Source organism: Hippocampus guttulatus, chromosome 14 (genome assembly GCF_054856545.1).
Source record: "Hippocampus guttulatus isolate MCC_2025c chromosome 14, RoL_Hgut_1.0, whole genome shotgun sequence".
In the NCBI taxonomy this organism is placed as follows: domain Eukaryota; kingdom Metazoa; phylum Chordata; class Actinopteri; order Syngnathiformes; family Syngnathidae; genus Hippocampus; species Hippocampus guttulatus.
This window is the reverse complement of record NC_141274.1, coordinates 16,715,168-16,731,638: the sequence shown is the minus strand read 5'-3', so window position 1 is coordinate 16,731,638 and position 16,471 is coordinate 16,715,168.

Here is a 16,471-nt window from a genome sequence, read left to right as displayed (position 1 = left end):
CTACCATTTGTTTTTTTCCAGCTTGTTCTGCAGGATTGTTAACGACATTTTTGTTGTTTTTGTTTTTTCAAGTCGAGCTCTGATGTGTAAAGAGGGATTGTGGGGGCAAATTACCCTGTTGTTGCTTTTCTCCCGCTGTGCAGCGTCTCCTTCACAGAGGAGCCGGCAGGTCATAGATGAGGAGGTATGTGCTAATTGACAATGCTAACACCTCAATAATGACTCCACACCAGAGTGCTATGGGTCAGCTATGCTAATGCTAATAATAAAAGAGATGAGAGTAGCCTTGCATCTTGTAAAAAATAAATTGTAAAAAAAATTACATGCGCCAAGCTATATACAACATTACATATACACTGCTCACCTTAAAATAGTTATTTTCCTTTTAACCACATTCAAATTTTGTATATGCACCTCAACATGGGCCGAAAAGTTATCGTTGCATGTTTCCCCATTGATTTGAGCTGACCCGATTATTGGCACCTCAATTTTCCATGTACGATATTAGGTAATAATAATAATACATTTTATTTATAAGCGCCTTTCAAGACACCCAAGGACACTTTACAATCAGGAACAAAAACAATAAAACACAGAATATACAATACCATCACCTTCCTCAATTTTATGTGTGTGTGTATATATATATTTAAAAAAATGTCTCCATTATTTTAAGCGTAGAATCGCATGACCTGATCAATGGAGGATTGAGACGATCTCCAGCATCAAGATAAGAAAACCTTTATTAGTCTCGCAATGGAGAAATTCCCGATTCACAGCAGCAAAGTTACGAAAGGAAGAAGTAGAACAACAAAATATAGGAGCTGCTGGAAAGGCAGCCACTCACGCGGCGCCATTTTGAAGTCAAAATAACACAACACATAGGACACAGACAGTCGTGCAATCTTCACCACTTTTCTGCATACACTTTGTTCTCTGAAGCAGTTATAGATGAAAGAGGAGAGGATCAAAGTGTCCTTTCACCAGTGGATCAGAGACGTCATGCTGACAATGTGCACACGTCTGCTACAAGCTAAGTTTTGAAAGTAAACACGAAGCTGTAACGTCCATTGACGAAAAGAGATGAGTTCACTTCTCCTGTCCCACGTAATCCGCTTCAAACTCCAAGCCGCGACTCCCAGTTCCAAATCCGCATCGGCGCTCCGCGCTAACGCTCCTTTCTTCTCGTCGGCTCCTCAAGCCTTACATCCATCCAGCCGCAGACTGTTCAACAGCACCGATCTCTCCGCTGAACAAAGCGGGGCTGTGAAAAATGCTGCCCATTACAGGCGCAAGACACAAGCACCCTGGCTGTCCAGCAACGACAGTCAAATGGTGCCGACATTCCTCCCAGTCAAAAACAGTGCTGGTATACCCATGCTGCCGAGAAGGCGCAACCACCGAGCACAGAGTCTCCTCCTTGATGAATGTCGTGGCCAAAAAATGCTGAAAAAAGTCCACATCAGGTCCACACGACGTAACAACAAACACAAAGTGACAAAACATGACGTCTCTGATCCACTGGTTAAAGGACACTTTGATTCTCTCCTCTTTCATCTGAAACTGCTTCAAACAACAAAGCGTGTGACGGAAAAGTGGTTAGGACTGCACGACTGTCCGTGTTTTATGTTATGTGTTGTGTTTATTATTTTACTTTATGTTAACTGTTTTGTGAAGCGCTTTGTTACAGCTGTCGCTGTTGTGAAAGCGCTATATAAATCTGCATGTATTATATTGTATTGTATTGTAAAACAAACAAAAAAAAGCAAGGCTCATGAGAGCACTTGCCGACGGCTGCCTACTCGGGCGCCATCTTGACTTCAAAGACAAGGCAAAAAGTATGTTTTTTCTCAAAAAGGAACGGATTGTTTTAGGAATGTGATCAGATATATTTTTTTAATGACGCATTCTCGATACAATAATTATAATCATTATTTAAGCCGCATGAAAAATGTGTTCTCCATAGCCACATAGCACCGATGTTAATAAAAAGTGCACATAAAAGGAAACGTCATTAAAACACTCATAAAAGCACCTGTGTCTAATCAACCTGCAAAGCTGAATCAGAAAGAGTAGCATATGTTGTATCAGTGAATTCTCACTACTTTTGGTGTTTAAAACCAACGTTAAATTTTCAAATGCGAGGGACCGAATTGGAAACCGCACTACGTGATGGGCATGTTTACTGGTTGTATTTTTTAAAGGCTCGATTTTGAATGGAGCTCATTTTAAACTGTAAAATTTTGAAGCTGTGACAAAATCATTAATGGCACAATAGCATCAGAAAACTCTGGCAGTCTATCACTCTCACTGACTATGGGGGAGGGCATATGCAACCTGCCAGGGATGCCTCAGGGTGTCGGAGACACCACTATCTCCTCCCCTGCAGGACGTGATCTGATCCTGGGGAGGATCCCCAGACTGCCAGGCCTGCTGACCGGACAATGGGGGTTGTTACTCCCACTCCGGTGGGGGTCAACTAATCCACGGTCTGCCCCACAGTGGGTGAGCAAGCGGCAGTCGAGCGACCCAGCGGGCATGTGACAAATTGAACTCCTCAGGAGAGAGGACTTCTATATGTTACTTATATGTATAGATCTTGATATGGATACAGTATAGATATGCATGTGTGTGTGTGTAGAATAAACATGTCAGTAAATCAAATTACGATAACCCGAACAAATCTGTGACATCACTTCAACTGTTCATGTTTTGCCAACCAAGGATAGGTAAACGTAGAATGCTCCTTAGCACTGAATTTCCCTAGACAATATCTAACATGGGAGGCCCGGTAGTCAAGTGGTTAGCACAGTGGTGGGCAAACAACGGCCCGCGAGCCGAATCCGGCCCGTTGGTCTTTTTAATCCGGCCCGCCGAAGGTTGGTCCACAATTAAGGTTCGATGTGAATGATTGCATTCATTTCAATTGGACTTGTAATGACAGGCATTTCACCGCCAGGTGGCGCATTGACTTGAAGTTGCAGAACACGGGGGGGGGGGGGGGGGCAATCTTTTCGACCACCTAGTACCTTTGTATCGCTCTACTTCTACTGGTCTGATCATAACCCATCTGCAGCGATGCACAGGCTAAAATAGGTCATCAACAACACTTTTGTCATTTAAAAAAAGTATATGAAGACCGTACTTTCATGCTTTTGTTCTGTTGATGTTTGATATGGACTGTCAACAAATGCAGTTTTTTTTTAATGTACCATAGCTCGTGCTGACCTGGCCCTTCTGTCAAATTTTAAAAGTCAATGCGGCCCCCGAGCCAAAAAGTTTGCCCACCCCTGGGTTAGCACGTCGACTTCACAGTGCTGAGATACCGGCTCAATTCCAGCTCCGGCCTTCCTGTGTGGAGTTTGCATGTTCTCCCCGTGCTTGCATGGATTTTCTCCGGGTACTCCGGTTTCCTCCCACATTCCAAAAACATGCATGGCAGGCTGATTGAACACTCCAAATTGTCCCTAGGTGTGAGTGTGAGCGTGAATGGTTTGTACGTTTCTGTGTGCCCTGCGATTGGCTGGCAACCGGTTCAGGATGTCCTCGCCTACTGCCCGAAGACAGCTGGGATGGGCTCCAGCACCCCCCGCGACCCTAGTGAGGAGAAAGTGGTTCGGCAAATGAATGAATGAATATCTCACAAAGAAAAAAAATTTTTTTAAATCCCCCCGACAAAAGCAAAGTAATGCCCCACCCCACCCAAAAGATTTTACTCGACATTGCATCTTCGATTTGAATTCGATTAATTGTTCAGTTCGAGTCCCGTCTCAATAATGCAGTTGATGGTGCTGCTCATACAGACGATGTCAAGATGTGATAATGGCCAATATTTTTTTAAAGGCAGCGTAAAAGGGCGTTGTTGTCACCAGTATAATTATCTTTTGATGCAAGATGCTTCAGATTGATTCCAACTGCATCACACTGCACCGGATTTTCTGTTACGGCAGGTTCGCTGTGTCAAGAGAGGCTTAGCTGTCACCTGAAAAGAAAGGTGCGTGCAAAAAGGCGTTTAGTTCTTTGCTCTTTGAGACTTCTTCACAAGGGGGCAGTGCATCCACTGACTCGCAGTACTTTTCCGTGACCTGAAGCAAAAATGAAATTCTGATCAAGTTTTGTTCCAGCCCGGTAAAGGCTGAATGACTTTTTTTTTCTAAATGAATCATCAAGCTATGTTTCAGCCATGAATCGATGCTTCTCCAGTCATGTTGACCAAAAACATTTTTTTTGCTCCCTCACCTCTTGTCCACTGACTGCCATGTTGGAAGAATTGATCATTGACTGTCTGAAGGTCCCTTTTGCTTTCTCGCTCATGTCATGCAGTTCACGACTGCTCACATTTATTGTCTGCTTTTTTTTTCCTCTCTGTCTTTATGGCCAACCTGAGCAAAGTTCAAGCTCTCAAGAACTTTCTGGATTCATGTGCACCTCCTCAAATGGGAGACTCTTTGGACTTTGTTGCCAGTTATTTGTCCAAGTTGATGAAAAAGAACCCAGCCTCTCTCTCTCTCTCTCTCTCTCTCTCTCTCTTTCTCTGTCTCTCTGTGTCTCTCTCTTGCCCCCCCCTTTTTTTATTGCATTAAAAAGGGCCACACTCGTGTCAACACGTTATTTATGGGTGGATGGTGGGTAGTTGGAGCTGAAAGCAGCCAAACCCCTCCTATGGCTGTAAAGTCATAAAAAGTCCTCAAAACGCGCTGGCCCCCTGACGTTGCTGATTGCTTTATTGTATTGATCAGGGCAAAGTGTTCAAAGCAGTTCTCTTCCTATTAGTGTTGTTATTAGCAATGCGTCTACTTTGGCAGTCTTTTTTGTCACCTAACATACTGTTTTTGTATCTCCCTCTGTGGCATGGGTGGGAAACCCAACAGCCTGTGTATCCTATTTGACCTGACGGAGCATTTATTATGTCCTGCTGTGCAATTTTGAGAACACATGAAACCAAAAAGTTAGTTAAAAAAAAAAAAAAAGACCTCAGAACTTTTCAAACAAACTCGATTTTTGACAGCACCAAACATACAACAGGTCAAGCTTTCTGTTTCAGGGGTGGGCTTCTCATTAGGGCAAATACAATTGCCTGCAATGCCCTCAAAGTGTCTTATGAAAACTGAATGATCAAGTTTTCTTTGATTAAAACCAATTACTTTAAACCACGTGCTTAAATGATTCATTTATCGTCACATCGAGTGCTTTTCTCTTCTCGTGCAAAGGACTACTTAATTCAGGAAGACAGTAGCAAATCAAAGTACGGGCTGTTGCTTTGTTAGGAAAATCAAATGAAGTTCCCCGCAGAGCAAAGAGGGACACAAACAGTTTTCATCAAAAAGTTTCAATCTTCTTTACGGTGACTGACGGCAACTACAAAAGTGCAGTTGCACAGCTGTCAGCCAAAGATAAAGACAAATACTTGAGATTCATCCTGTGAAGGAAATTGGATGCGGTGGAGAGTGACGCCTCATGACCATCACATACTCAAGCGGTCGAAATAGTACATAAATATTTAATTTGGAGACGGTGATAAACATTCATATCCAAGGAGGGCCTCGTCACTGGATTATCATTGCCCTCCCCCCCCTCCCCCAAATGACTAAATATGCCATTCGTTACTAGTTTAGCTCGTTAGCTTTTTCTTTAGATTTTTGTTTTTGTTTTTAATGTTTATAGCCTAGAAGTGTTACTATTAAATTCAAACAGATTTCCCGATTTGAATTATTATTTTTTTTTTTTTTGGTTACACCTGCAGCGGATATACTTAGCATGATGACGCAAGTAGTTGTGCATAAGACAAGAACAAAGAAAGTGGTCAGCATCTTTTGGATGAAAGTGTGTACAGTTTGCATTCTACACTCACCTTTTTTTCTGCTATAAATGTAATGTGGCCATTGAAGGATGTTACAAAAACCACCTGCCTTTTGAAATAGTTCCCCGCCCAGGGCTGTCTCTCCACCCCTATAGAGCCTTGGGCTAAGAGGACCATGTTGGCCCCCCTAAAAAAAAAATTAAAAAAAAGACTGAATAATGGAGAAGAAGAGACATGTTTTCTTAAATAATTGCTGCATACTATCAAGTTAGCTAGTTGGAGGTCACGTGACAGAGATTCCTCCAGGCTGACCTCTACTTGCATCATCTCTGGCGTTTCCACTTGCGACGTAAAGGGGGGAAAAGTATTGGGATGCCCTCGGAAAGTGAAATTGGAAGAAACTAGGGAGTTGCCCTACAAAACCTTTTCTAGCTGCATTCATTAAATCCCTCTTCCTGTATTAAACTGTACACTAAATGCTCCATAATAAAAAAATTTTGCACCTTCATTTAAGGGCAGGGGTGAAATAAATCCTCCGAGAGTATATCCACATGCCTCGACCCATTCAATTGAACTTTTTCCCCCATTTGGAGCACCACGAATCATACTATTTATCAATCGACTGCATGGTATATTTATGTTGGAGTGGCTTTTGACCCGTCAAGTGGGTGCCGTCCTTATCATCGGCCGTGCGATTAGAAGGCTGGCGCTTTGCAAGCCACATTTACAGTGCAAATGTTATCGTTCCGATGACACTTTAAACAGCCTTTATCAATATATAGTCATTCAAGGTTTATGAGCTTTGATAAAAATAAAAAAATTAAAATGACGCTATGTTTTCGGCTATGTTTGCCACACGACATTGTGCACAGTGTTGTTAAAAATAGTCTTCTCGGTACTTTGTACAAAAGGTATTGATTTTCCCCCGACAGAGCGGTTCGGCTTCAGTGTGAGCTTATCATGCAATTATCTTTAAAACAGTGGGTTATCATAATTGCTTACTTAATAATTCTGTGAAACGCCAGAGCCACAACCTTTGCCTGGGCCGTAAAATGCCAAGTGCGTGTTTGATGCCGAGATTTGAAGAGAGAGCTTTTTACACCGGTTTAAACGTTGTAAGCTATTAATTGTGTTGCTCATTTACATTCAAGATGATCTTGTGCCAATCCATTCAGTGCACAAAACTAACAGCGTGGGTGACCATTCGTCTCACCACAAACGCGTACGTCCGAGACACCCATTGCACTCGCAAAAATCGGGTCAGTCATATACTCACATGTAAGGGAAATGTTTTTCACTGCCAAAATTCACCTGCTCCACCCTCAAATTGTCTATCACCTCTACAAGTTTTTGGACGATCTTAAATCGGATCATTTAGAGAAGAGCTTACATTTTCTGAACCACCTACTCCGGCGGAATTTTCAGGGCATACAGGGCGTACCATGAGTTTCCACACAGAAGAATAGAGATGTATTTTTCATGAATTATTAAAATCTCACTTTTGGGGGGGGGGGGTTGTTTTTCCCAGCTAATCAAACAAAAATGAGCGTTCAGCCCTACAGGCTTTTCAATGATCATGGACATTTTAGACTCAAGTTAACGTATTATTTGGGTTTTTCCTCTTCATGTAATTTTGTCAACATCCACCTGTACAAAACGCCAAATATCGCCTGCTAGCACCTTATGAAAACCTCCCCAATTAATCAAACCAGTGGGAGTCTCTCTTCTCTATTCTGACGTGATGAGTTTCACAGCGCTGCTAGCATGCTGAACAATGGTGTAGACGTACTTAATCAACAAGCGCAAACTCTTGTCACGTTTGAAGCCTCGGCTAAGCAAACAAGCTGATGACGCACTGTCTTCCTGCCCTTTGCTGGTTTGAATTTTTTTGGGGTCTTTGGAGAACAGTCAGGTTTTTATTAGAGAAAAGGAACTCTTGCAAGCTGCTTCATTTTCTCCTCATTTTTCTTAGGCCCAGCCAATCGCCATTTGGAGAGGTTTTCCCACACTCAGAAATCCCCCAATCTTGGCAGATGTGTTCATATCAGAACACAAAACAGAGTTTTTTGAACATTCAGCCTCTGAACACAACTTCACTTAGCCACCTAAGATTTAAAAGAAGGAGAAGTCACACAAAAAAGTCTTAAGTGGCCATGCAAGTGTGCCTATTTGGTTTGAAGTAATCCTTTTGAAGCAATTTGCTCGGGTTTCTTCAAAAGCTAACTTTTGAGAAAAAAAAAATACGCCACTGACACAAAATAACGTAGCCGGACCCACAAAAAAGTTTGAAGAAACCATGCCTGAAAAGATGCAGCAAATGTGCCATTTGGTTGAAATTGGCCATTTTAGGGTAATTTTGACCATTTTCAGGAGTCCTTGAATAGCGATCTTAGGAAAAAAAAAATAGTAGCCCCTCTCACCACTTTTACCAACTGGCACGAAATTGGGTGGGCATGACGATCATAACAAGAGGTACAAGAAAAGACTCGTGTCCAGGATAATTTTGACCCTTTCCAGGCGCCTCCATCTCTTAGTTTTGGCCCATTGCTACCGATTTGAAACTGCATGTGATGGCCAACCGTCAGCCTGCAGGCTGCTTAACACTCTGCGTGGCCCCTTGGGCAATAAAAATTATATTTTTTTGGGGGGGGGGGAGTGGTGTTGAATCATCATGTTTGCTCAACCTCATACTTGCGACTTGGCACCATTTACACATTTTTATTTATTTATTTTTTTATACATAAATGTTTTTTTGTCTTTGTTTTGGGGATGGGGCAAGCACATCCTCATTTTTCTTTGAAGTGTGTATTGAAGGTTCATCAGCATTTTTAGTAGATTTTGAGGGGTTTACAAATATTTTAAATGACATTTTTAATCGTACATCTGGTCGGGGAATTGCATGGTCCTGTTTGGCCCCTCCAGTCGAACCGATGAAAAATTGTGGCCCTCTCAATCATTTAAATTACCCAGCCACATATTCTCCAAAAGCGGCGATGCGAGATTACCAAATATGTGCATTTTCGTCATTGCATGACAGGGAAGTCTGATGACGCAGGTCCACAAGGTCAGTTTCCATACAAACGTAATGCGTGCGATGAAGGCCACGCCCTGGCGCCCCCAACATCGTGGTAGAAGTGTTTCTTTCCACCATTGTAAGAAATGGACACAATGTATCCAAAAACAAGCGCCCATCTGGCAGGTGTTGGCCTCCATTGCTGAGCTGGCAGTAGCCTTGGAGGGAGTAGACGGGAATGTTAGTATTTGAGCTCGCAGGGCAATGCTAGGGGGGGGGGTTTATGTAGGGTTTTTTTTGTATTGTTGAGAGAGACAGAGAGAAAGAGAGAGAGAGAGATCAATATTCCAGAGTCCATCACGCACTCAGACATTTTTTTTGCTTTGCACCCGCTCTCTCCCCAAACCATTTGCAAATCAACAGGCTCAGAATGACCCCTGGAAAAAAGGAGTTAATAGCTAACTTTATCTTTCTTTTTCTTTTTTTTTAACACAGCCAAGTGTTGTCTCTCTCCAAATCAATACATGATGCACAAATCTCCCACGGCTCCACGTTCTTTCTCCTCTGCGCCTGAGAGCGAGCCCCCTTCAGACCACCTGCTCCGCCTTTTTTGAAGGCCACAACCTGGAACAAACAAGTGGGGCTAAATCATTTCTGTCATATATATATATATATATATATATATATATATATGTTACATTTTGTACTGAACCGTAGCTGCATTGCAACACAACCACTAGCTGTCTGCATAGCTTCGCATAGCTAACAGCTGATTTTGAAATACACAAAAATGAAAATGACATACAATATTTTAAACATTAAAGTTTCCACTGAGAACGCTGTAAATTGTCCCTGGTTGTCATATTAAGCGCGAATGGTTGTTCGTCTTTGTGTGCCCTGCGATTGGCTGGCAACCAGTTCAGGGCGTCTCCCGCCTCCGGCCCGAAGACAGCTGGGATAAGCTCCAGCGCGCCCGCGTCCCTCGCAAGAATAAGCGGTTTAGAAACTGGATGGATTGAAGTTTAGACTTAGCACGTTCATAATTATCCTCCTAGTTGGAGGTGGTGTGCAACTCGATCGTGTCGTACGTAGAGGTGCCTGACACTTGAGGAGGGGTGTGAAGACTTATCCACTGTATCTTAACTTAATTGCTGTACAAAGAAACACTAAGTAAGCCATGTTGGGTTATTTAGAAAAGGTTCACTTTCTTATCACTTTTTCTCTCTTATCAGTGTTTATGCTAATAGGCTGGTCCTGTTTTCACTTTTTTTTTTTTTTTGCCTCTTTCCTTGATTCAAAAAGCATTTAATGACAACATTTTTAGGGTGACTTCGTATGTATACCGGTATGACTATCTGTAATGTGTTTTTAATTAAAGGTGATATAATCATCGGCCACATAGCATGATTGCTTTAGTCGTTATCCAATATTTTTGTCCATGTTTCACGTTATGTGTGCTGTTGTATTATTTTTATTTTATGTTAAGTGTCCTGTAAAGCGCTTGGTCACAGATGCAGCTGTTGTGAAATCACTGTTTAGATAAAGATGTATTTTATGTTTATACAAGTGAAGTATGTACTGCTATGTGTACATTTCATTGACTAAATATGCGCTAGAATACCATCTGCACTTGTTCAGAATCGGCTACTTATCACAAATAACTAACCTGACTTTCTTCTCATCCACAGTGCTTTTATATAGTCGGACGCAGAGCGTCTACTGCCTCATAGAGGTGGTTGTTCCACTTGCACAAGCCCGGACGGTCTTCGGATAGCTTTATCCCGCCCATCGGGCGCTCGCCATCTCTGGGGGTCTACGGGCCACCGGGCTGGCCCGGATGCTCGGCTTTTGCATTTTGCATGATGGATGACAGATGTGTCTGATGGAGATTTCTTTTTTTTTTTTACGTTTGGAGCCCTGTAATGTCTGTCAAATTTTCAAAACTTCTTCGCATTTTTTTTTTTCATATAATATAAAGAAGAAGCAAACGGTGAAAAAGTGGAGACAATTGTGGCTTGTAAGTGGGATATTTTTCCCTTATCTGTCAAATTGTGTAGCACGGCACAAGTTGAAGGCCACATCCTGGGAAAGAAGCATCTGGGCGCAGCGTGTTGTTGCTCCGCTTGCGACGGGCGGTGGAAAAATCAGCTGAATGTTTGCTTTCATTCCTCCTCTGTGCATCCAAGACACTGGCTCGATATTTGGCTGATAGCGCAAGACCTTGTAGCGAAGCAACACAGCCACTGTTCTGTAGATAAAGCAGCCACAGCTGACTTTGGGAGAGAGGAGCACCCATTTAGGTGGAAAACAAGCCCACGCACCCCCTCGCACCTCCCCGTCATCAGATAGTCGCCGCTAATCTCCCGAGGTCGACCCGGCCGTCGGGATCTGGAGACGGATGACGTGAGGCTCGTGATAGGCTGACTCCAGAGAAGGGATAGAGAACAGGAACCTGGGCGACGGACGCACAGGGGTGCTTTTTTGGGGGGCAGGGGGTCAGTCAGGGAGTTGTTGGGAGGTGGGAAAGGTTTCCTGATGAGAAAAGAGACACCTCTCTGCTGGAGATTGTTGCACGGCTGACAATGTTTGCTTAACACCAACCCCTTGGGGGTGTCGGTGGACTTGTTGGCCTTGATTTGGGGTCGGGGGCTGGTAACAATCGAAATTGCAACTTTTTCTTTTTTGACATTGCTCCACCACCAAGTTATCCATCCATCCATCCATCTTCTACCGCTTATCCGGGGCCGGGTCGCGGGGGCAACAGCTTTAGCAGGGAAGCCCAGACTTCCCTCTCCCTAGCTACTTCTTCCAGCTCTCCCCGGGGGATCCCGAGGCGTTCCCAGGCCAGCTGGGTGACATAGTCTCTCCAGCGTGTCCTGGGTCGTCCTTGGGCTCTCCTCCTGGTGGGACATGCCGGGAACACCTCACCAGGGAGGCGTTCAGGAGTCATCCTAATCAGATGCCCGAGCCACCTCATCTGGCTCCTCTCGATGTGGAGGAGAAGCGGCTCGACTCTGTGCCTCTCCCGGATGACCGAGCTTCTCACCTTATCTCTAAGGGAGAGCCCGGACACCCTGCGGAGAAAACTCCTTTCGTCCGCTTTGTATCCGGGATTTCGTTCTTTCGGTCACGACCCATAGCTCGTGACCATAGATGAGGGTTGGAACGTAGATCGACCGGTAAATTGAGAGCTTCGCCCTTTGGCTCAGCTCCTTCTTCACCACGACAGACCGATACAACATCCGCATCACAGCAGACGCTGCACCGATCCGCCTGGCGATCTCTCGCTCCCTCCTGCCCTCACTCGTGAACAAGACCCCAAGATACTTAAACTCCTCCACTTGGGGCAAGATCTCCCCCCCGACCCGGAGGGGGCACTCCACCCTTTTCCGACTGAGGACCATGGTTTCAGATTTGGAGGTGCTGATCCTCATCCCAACCGCTTCACACTCGGCTGCGAAACGCTCCAGTGAGAGTTGGAGAGCCCTGTTTGAAGGAGCCAACAGGACCACATCATCTGCAAAAAGCAGAGATGCAATACTGAGGCCACCAAAATGGACCCCCTCATGGGGCCCGGCCGGGCTCAGCCCGAAGAGGCAACGTGGGTCCACCTTCTCATGGTCTCACCACCCGTGGGAGGGGTCAAAGGGGTCGGGTGCAATGTGAGCTGGGCAGCAGCCAAAGGCGGGGACCCTGGCGGTCCGATCCTCGGCTGCAGAAGCTAGCTCACCCAATTATATTTTTTATTTTATTTATTTACTCTTTTCCTTCCTTTCATTGTATCAACACTCTTCACCCTTCCTGGAGTGTTGTACCCACAATGCACCTACCCATCCACCTGTTTGCACACGTCATGGCTACGCTTGTGCTGCGTCTTCGCCGGCACCATAGCGAGCCGGCCTATCAATATTCCTCTGTGTCAATAAATCGGCAGTGGATCGTCGCTTGTTTAACGTAAGCACCTTATCAATTTTTACAAGATGACTGGCCTCCGTTCGGCTGCCGTGTTTCCCCTCCACGCCGGCTACCGCGCATCCTAATCCCGCGAGGGATTTATCAAGGTGGCATCCGCTTCAGCTGATAGGATAGCGACAACACTTATCTCCTCATATTCTCTTATCAAAAAACTATTAATGTGCAGAAAGACACATTGGCACACTTTTTTTTCTCCTTCCTGGCCAAGCGCTCGTCCCTCAGTCTGCTCAGATTTATTTGCCCTGCACACACAGACACAAAATCATCCCCGCGCGCACATGTCTGGAAATGTCTGTCCTGATGTCATTCATGAAGTGCCATTAGACAAAAATAGCTGAAAAGCACAAGGAGGGTTTGCGGCTACCATGGCAACCCCAATTTCACTGCCCAGGTTGTCATGAAGGTTGGCCTGACCTGCTGATCAATGATTTTGTTCTCCTTGTATTTATTGATTTGTGCATATTTGAGTTCTAACCCGCAATTGATTTGCCTTTGCCTTTTACACGTAACAAGGGCTGAAGAAATAACCAAGTTTAAATCCACGTCACGTGCTAGTAGAACGCAATTTTCAAATCGCAAAGGTTGCAATTTTTGACAAAAACCACTCGAGGGCTACTTTATTGAGTGTTTCCTCCTGCAATACACTTGATTCAAATGATCAAGTTTGTTTTCAGGCCCTTGAAGAACTCGCTCTTCAGCTGATCGTTTGAATCAGGTGTGATGGAGGTGTCAAAATTCTACAACATACAGGAAAGTGGCCCTCAAGGACCGGCGTTTGAGCTCCCCTTTTTTATGTTTTGTTTTATTTGCATACCATACACATTTTTTTGTTGAAAAATGGAACAAAGACATTTTTTGTGGCATTTCAAGGCGGCCGGAACCCATCAAAGTCATTTCCATTCATTTTAATGGGAAAATGCGCTTTGACATCTTGACTGAATTGCGTTACAAGTCTGGATAAAGAACGACTTCAAGTTGTTTGTCAAGGTACAACTGTGCCTTGTTACTTCCCAACCCTGCAAGTCTTAAGTGGGAAAGCAAAAAAAAAAAAAAAAAAAAGCTCTTCATTTTTTTCCCCTTTGAATTCCCTTTAAAGAAAAAAAAAGTCAAGCATATTTTGTGACATTCTACTCTGCTGGCACGCCGAGCTGAGGTTGGGTCAGGTGACCGCAGCATGCCTGACGAGTGTTTGCGATGCAGGAAAAAAAAAAAGTGGGGGTTGGGGGGCTTGCAGGTGCTTCGGGGGCACAGCGTCTCGGGCCCACGTTAAACATTAACGCCGCCATATAACGCTGTTACTCATTACCGCCTGCTGCTCTTGAGACTCCCTCTGACCTTAGTCACAGGTAGGAATCCCGCCAGGTATGTGTGTGTGAGTACGTGCGTTCTTGTGTACGTGTGTGTGAGAGTGTGTGTGTGTTTGTGGGACACTCCTATAATGAGCCTAGTTGGAACGCGGCCTTCTATAGATCATAACTTCCTCCTCCTCCTCCTCCTCTCCCATGCAGACTTTCAACATCCTTGGAGATGACCTTCATCCTCCAGGCTGTAAAATGCTGAGGATGCTTGCCACACATGCACTTGTATTTGCTTACAGTCCAGCTGAGCTCAAAGGTGAGGAGACGCACGCGGTGTTATTCACAGGAGGCTCACGGCACGAAAACAGTTTCAATATGAAGAGGGACCTCAAACGTACAGTGGGGGAGGGGGGACAAAATCTGCACAAAATTGACGCCTATGATAAATGCATTGGTGTGGGAAAAAAAAAGGTATTTTTCCCCTTCCTGAAAATTATTGAAAAAGAAATTATTCCCCCCCCCCCCCCACCAAAAGATGACAGACTTCCAATGGGTGATGCCTCACCACCACCACCACCAAAAAAAAAAAAAAAAATCAATATATTTTTTATTCCACTGGTGCCAACGGGATTCCGTTGTATGAGGAAATCAGGTCAAATCAAAGTACAAGTCCTGGAACTAGTTAGGAAGACGGCTGACTTCCTGTTCAATGTCAGGCATCCCAAATTCATGTCAGTCACTCAAACTGGCATCAAGGGCTGCTTTTGGGCGACTTTTTCTTTTCGCCCCTATACAATGCTCAGGAACGTTACACCGCTTCTCACATGAAAAAGGTGAGTTCAGATGCTGTTATGTCAGCTTGCGACAATCAAGTTCTTGCCATTGTTTGCCATCGCCGCCGCTGCTGCTATTATCACTTGCATGCATAACAGCAGACAACTGAGGCGCACACGCAGGCAGCGAGGTTGTGTTGGAGCAGATCTGTAAACATGGAGACCAGCGGAGGCCACGGTCCAAAGCTTCCGACCGAAGTCTACCAAAACAAAAGGATGAGGGGAACCGCGTTCAACTTTGCAATTAGCAAGAATAAAGTCAGAGGAGAATAGAGTGGAAAAAAGTAAGGTCTGAGAAAAGGCATGCGCAATCGGCCGATCACAAGAGTAAAATTGTAATATGTAAAAAAAAAAATCAATCAATCAATCTGTTATCAAGGATAAAGTTGTAATACAATAGGGGTGTTCACAGGCACATTAATGAGATTAAAGTGGTAGATTTTGTCTCTCAAATTTTGAATCAAATTCACTGATGTTGCAGTATTTTGCGAGGTTGTGCTAATAAAGTTTAAAAATGTGGATAAAAAATTCCACATTTTGTTGAATAGAAGGACATTACCAGGAAAAAAAGTTCTTCAAATATTGTGATCTTGGAATAAAGAGTTGCAATTGAGCCATAACCAAATCTTACACCATTTCTGAATACATCGTTTTGGTTAAGGAGCCCTAACTGGTAATTAACTAGTAATATTTTATTTATTATATTTTATTTAGCAGTAATAGTTATTTATAATTTTATTAGTCATGTTTTTCATTATTACAAATACTGTAGCATTATGTATTATATTATAATATTGTTATTGTGTGTGCGTGCGTGCGCGCGTGTGTGTGCGTATATGTATATGTATGTATAAACCCGGAGAAAACCCACGCAGCCACGGGGAGAGCATGCAAACTCCACATAAGAAGGACGGAGCTGTATTTGAACCCTGCACTTCTGCACTGTGAGGCGTTCGTGTTAACCAGTCGACCAGTGTGCTGACACACACAATCCCATTCCCCCAAAAATGTGTATGTATGTATGTGTATAGTATACACACACACATATCTATCTATCTATCTATCTATCTATCTATCTATCTATCTATCTATCTATCTATCTATCTATCTATCTATCTATCTATCTATCTATCTATCTATCTATCTATCTATATATATATATATAGAGAGAGAGAGAGAGAGAGAGAGAGAGAGAGAGAGAGATATGCAGAGGTGGAATGTTCAAATCCGGCTCCGTCCTACATATGTGGAGTTTGCATGTTTTCCCCGTGCCTGCGTGGGTTTTCTCCGGGTGCTCTGGTTTCCTCCCACATTCCAAAAACATACGTGGCAGATGAATGGAAGATTCTAAATTGTCTCTCATCGCAAGTGTGAGCGCGAATGAATGATTGTCTATTGGCTGGCAACCAGTTGAGTGTCCCCCGCCTACTGCCCGAAGACAGCCGGGATAGGCTCCAGCACGCCCACGACCCTGGTGAGGATAAGCGGATCAGAAAATGGATGGATGAATGGAATTGTGTGTCCAAAATATGAAACTAATTTGAATTGGAAC